The following is a 6,085-nucleotide window of genomic DNA, read 5'->3' as shown; positions in this document are numbered from 1 at the left end:
CAGTTCAACTATTTTATTGGGTGTTAACGTAATGAGCTTATCAGGAATATCTCAGGTCCTGATTAAGTTCTTCAGCTAGTAGTCATGTTTTTCAGAACTATTTACTACAATGTGAAGGAAGTATGGATCAGTCAACAGATTCCGGAAGTTACGCACAGAAGTAAATATACTTATATTCGCTTTGGTAGATTATTTTGATAAGGTGTTTCCGATGACAATAAGGTAAAATACCAATCATACATAGTCTGTTTTTTAACTCTAAAGTACTATTACACCATACATTTTCTATGCAAGAAATAAATGAGCGTTATGTATTCACCCCGTAAATTATTGCAGGTGAGTAAATAAACATCCTATATCTACTTTTTTGTTCTCATTATGAGGCATAGTTATAAAATGAAGGCAAGATTTGCCTTCATGGCAATGGTACCTATTTTACTTTTGTTTTTATGACATAAAAAAATTACAACAATCGAAATTTGGAGGTCTTTTACAAATGTTCAAAAATATTTTTAATGTCCATTTTCCACATAGCATGTTCTCATTTACTAATAATTTTACACTAATTAGTATTGGAAAATTCACATCAATCAAATTAAAAGCTTTATTTTTTTAGCCGAACCCTTCTTGTTTGTTTCGCAATTGGTAATTCAAGACGCCTGACTATAAAATATAACATACCAACTTCATTAGTAATCGCGTGGATAGCTTATTGTCAGGCGCTACGATTAGTATGATGTTGCAAACGACTATCAAACATACATACATTGATTGAGTAAGATGCATTGATTTTCGTGCTTCGAATTTGACAGGTAAACGAGACTAGATGGCGCTGTATAGCTTCATACATTTTGCGGTAACTCTGATTGTCAAAAGTTGACGTTTGACAATTCAGTGACCACAAAAGATATTGCGCAGTACAATGCCATGTTTTATTTGTCAAACTAAGGGACACGTTTTTTTCTTACACTTTACCTCTCTATTACTATCAATTATCTTTGGTCTTATGTACCTATATTATTTAAACGCGGTGATATGTCATTTTGGATTAATACATGACAGTGTCATTACATTCATGTATTACTGTTATGTATTCATTCAATACCTAAATGAAAATAATTATTTCGGTACAAATATGTTTTAAAGCTTAGAAGAAGATACTCGGTAAATAGTAGTAGAACTCGGTAAAAATATACATTTTTACTTTTTATTAACGTATTACTAGGTATACATAAGGTAAGTTTATATGTGAAAGAACTGTTCAGGATTGAGCTAAAAAAATATGTACCCTAGCATTAACTTATATGGAGAGAAGAACCCATAAATTTGAAAAAATTCTAATTTTCTAACATTAATATGTCCAGTAACAAGTTAATAAAAAGTAGAAATATTTATTATTTCCGAGTTTTATTTGAATAAAACGTCAGTAGTACAACTTTTTGACTTCTGAACCATATTTCTATGAGATGGCTTCGTTTTAGGGGCAAAGTGTAGTAATAAACATTTTTTGTGTGAAATTTAATAAGATTTCACTTTGCCTTACACAATATTCATAAGTATATAGAGACAAAAGAAAAAACAAAAAAGTCGCATACTTTTTCCTGTGCCGTCTGATTCTCTTGGTCTCCGAAGCTCGAATTTTAAGACACGCAAACAGGGATCCCAGAAATTGTAGTTGTCAAATTTGATTACTGTCACTATTGTTTGAACCCCATTTAAGACTTAAAATCTGTTTTTGCAATTACATTATTTAGCCCTAAAATTTTTTTCTCCTTTATTTTAGTGACTTGGTATTGCATAGCACTCGTGTATTAATTATGGATCTACTGATGTCTAATTTATTGAAATCTGCTTAATAGTTTAGGCGCTAGAAGAAAAAAATATGATTTAATATTCGGAGTCCTCTCAAGGCGGTTGGTTTAATTTTTCTGTAATAAAACTACAGGGTGTACTGAATCATCAGTACCTAAACCCATAACCCTACTTTCTGGTCAAGTCGCAGTCGAGTAAAATGTTAATATTGGGGTAGATCACGTACAAATGTATAGTTATAAGAGGAATTCATATTCCTCCGAGATTCCTATTAAGAGAATGTCCCCTGGAAGTGTATAAGCGTTAAACTTAGATTCAGCAAGTATTTTCTATAACAAGATGTATTTTTCCGCAAAGATATATAAAAAAAAATATATTGATTGGTTGATTGATTGATATCGAGGACTTTTTTGTTTAGATTTTAATAAACTTTAATGTTGCCTAATACTATATTTTTATTAAGAATGTAGATTTAGAGTAAAACGCGAATTTCTCTTGGATGGTACACATTTTCCAAGGTGGCTGCGATTCCTCGAGGTCCACAAATGTCAAATGGTGTGGGACTGAAAAAGGGGCCTTTAATTTATATACATACCAAATTTCATAACTGTTCCAGAGATTTCGAGGTTGGTCCTAATCAGATTGTGCTAACCGCTTAATTTAGTATCTGCCACTAAAAAAAAAAAACAATTAAGACTTTTTTCAGAATATTCAACCTTCGAAGCGTATTCTGATTGCAGTTGTGTCCCATCTTAAAGTCCGGCAACGCACTTACAACCCCTTTGGTAATTGCTTATCATCAGGCGATTCTGTTCGTTTGCCTCCCATATCATAGAAAACTTAATATGAGCCGTTTGTGTTGATGTTTTGTGTATAACACGGTATGCACATGCGTGGTCCACTGAAAGAAGCTTCATTTACCTCTAAGAAACATATATACCTTCCAGACCTACTAGATTTGAAAATCCACTCAATATAATACAAGTATATTTGACCTATTTACTAAACTGACCGTTATTAAAAGCTTATTAGTTAATTTCTTATCTTAACTTACGAATTCAGATCGTGTCTAAACTATGCATTTATTTAATGACTCAGTATTTTGTGAGTTTCCGGACCGACAAACAAATGACATATATGCGCATATCAATTACTTAATACTAATAATCTTAACGTTCTCAGATAGTTGGGTCCTTTACTTGACTTTCTACTTCACTTGAAGAGTCAAAATAAGGACATTAGTCTCACCTAATTTCACAAAGCCGTATCTTATCCGAAAGCACATTCTAATACCAACCGTGCTACATACTAATTATGTGTCAAATTTCAAAAAGAAAGGGACAGAGTTACGAAGTTTTAGAGACAAGCATACAATTACAGAACGAGTGCAAAATGCAGCACGGCACTAACGTAAGTTATACTCGATACAACAAAATTCAATTGGATTTGATCCATTGCCTTTTACTCACGGCAATATTTGCAAAATATGGTACGAAACGGGTAATGTATGCATGAAGTCGCTTATAGACAATGTTTTTTGGTAGAAGGATGCTTAAATAGAGTCCTTTCTATTCAATTACCGTGCGTTCGGATTCTTATACGATATATCTTTTTAAGAGCCCATCAACGTGCTCACTAGCGCCACTGCTAAATAATTGTGATTATTTAAATTTAACGATAGATATTTAAAAAAGGGGGCCGCTACGTACTGTATTTACTATTTAAGTACCTTTTGAATACATCAGAATCTAGGCGTCCAAAGTTAAAACGGCCGTTTTTGTTTCGAGTTCATAAATCGACGAATCCAGCAACATAGAAACTAGTTTGATGTATTCAGAAGGTACTTAAATACAAAATACAGAACGTAGCGGCCCCCTTTTAAAAAAAATATCTATCGTAAAATTAAAATAATCTCAATTATTTTCCAGTGGCGCTAGTGAGCGCGTTGATGGGCTCTTAATGCTGATCCAATTTTTTATTCGAAAAAGTACGTATGTATGTAGGTACAAACAAAATAAGGGTTATTTATACCAATAGGTAAGGCTTAGTAGTAAAGCCTTAACCTACTGGAGATACAGGCGTCCATAGGCTGCGGTGACCGCTTACCATCAGGCGGGCCGTATGCTTGTTTGCCACCGGCGTGGTATAAAAAAATAGGGGAGAGTGGGTGAACAGGTTCGACCCCTGCGGAAGGGTTCCCATAAGGCTGGCTGCGTTCCCCCTTTGGATCGCTTTGCGCAGATGCCGATCCGTTGGGCGAAGAACGAACCAGCTTGTGGTCCCCGGTGTCCTCAATGTTTTTTTTGGCAGTTGCATAATCATTTTGTCTACCTATAACCCGCTTAGCGCTATGACTGCTATGAGCCACTATCTGGACGGTGATTCGAACTTTATAATCTTGTAAGTATGTTAAAACCGGTCACTCACGTATTTTAAGTCGAAAACGCTCGAAATGTTTCACTCCGTTCCGAGGAGTGTCGTCAGAAGCTTGCGTTGTCGGACCGGCGCAGACTGCGGGCCGCAGCCCTCCGCGCCCGATGACTCGGCGCGGGCGCCGCTGGTGGCGGCAGGGGAGGCGAGAAACTACCCTCATTTACGGCATTATTGTCAAATAATGGGTTGCACACAACACTCTCTACGTTATTCGCTAATGGTTCTTCCACACTGTCCACCGACGTAGTACCCAACACAGTTTTCCAACTCGGAGGCACTGACCAACCACAATCATGGTTAAAATTCAGATGACGACTAATTCGATAGCCTCCCGTACTTTTCGTACTTTTTGCGAAAAGTACGGTCAACGCAAGCTCCTGACGAACTCCTCGGAACGGATTGAAACATGTCGAGGGTTTTCGACTTAAAATACGTGAGTGACCCGTTTTAACATATTTAATATGTCTGTGTCTCACGGAAGTTATTAAAATTGATAATTAAAAAATTTATAATTAATAAACAAATAAACAAATAATCTTGTTAAGAAAGGGATTGGATATGATTTGCCAGCTGTCAACTGTGATATTCTTGGTTTTTTCTGGTTGGATATTTCTGGTTGAAGAAATCGATTCATAATAAGATTATATAGTTCGAATCGCCGTCCGGAGTAATATTTAGAAATCGTTTTTTATAACTTTTATAAGGTACGAACAGTCGGCACGCCGACTTCCAAAACGGAGGTCGTGGGTTCGAATCGAACTCGGACTCGTATTAATGATGATGGGTCTAGTTCCCTGCAAAGAAAGTACATTTATAAGGGTAACTGTAACTGTTCGTGGAAGTAAATAGGATGTCTACTTTTTTAGATTAAGATATTACTTATTACATTGTAAACCGTTGTGGGCTTGGTAGTAAATAAAACAGTAAGTAAGTAAACGCTTGGCGATCTCATACCTAATTTTGTTTTTGATGGTTATGTCTTATGTGTTATATAATTGATAAGTCACTAATACGTTGCATATGCTGATTAACAAATGCTGATAATAACCAAATCAGTCATATAGGACGTAGGAAGTAGGAACTTTAAAAATAAATAGGCGCCTAATTAAGTTTTTTTGTGAAGACAGAATCCGAGACGTACCATTGTGCTAAATGCGTTCATTTCATGCGCCCGAATTAAATAATCAATTTTACCCAATTTCATAATTTAGTGTGAGATTAAGTATCGACATTAGAACTCTACTGAGTCTTGGTTCATATAACTTCGTGTAGTTATTCTGTGTCCTGTCACTGGATACAACAGCGATAATGTGCCTACTGCCTTCTGCCTACTACTAGCATGCGTAGTGGATTGTCCCATAATGGAATAGGTTTATAACATAAGTACCTACCACACTAATGCAGGCTAGTGATTAAGTGGAGTTCAATGGAAAGACAAATATGACAGATGTTGTTAGCATTTGACGTATAACCTAAAAGTATTATTATCATTGAAATATTAATAATTAACATAGGTATGTTTTTATAAATAAGATTTCTCTTATTCTTATTCTTATTCTATTTAAAAAAATAGGTATGTTTTAACTAGTAATTGATATAAATAAAAGGTTTAAGTATATAAACTGTTGATAAAATAATGGTGGTCCACAAAAAGTGTAAGATTACCAAGAATTGAAGGTAAATTGGCTTGTTAACATTATTTGTCTTTTCTATTGAACTTCAATAACTTTACCTAACCATATTTACTGAGTCACCATGGCAACAATTCACTAGATAAAGATGATCTACACAATTGTCACTTGATAAAAACCAAGAATTGCTATCACTAAAATATCAGACA

The sequence above is a fragment of the Cydia pomonella genome, chromosome 14 (genome assembly GCF_033807575.1).
Source record: "Cydia pomonella isolate Wapato2018A chromosome 14, ilCydPomo1, whole genome shotgun sequence".
Lineage (NCBI taxonomy): Eukaryota > Metazoa > Arthropoda > Insecta > Lepidoptera > Tortricidae > Cydia > Cydia pomonella.
Note: the sequence above shows the minus strand (reverse complement) of the source record.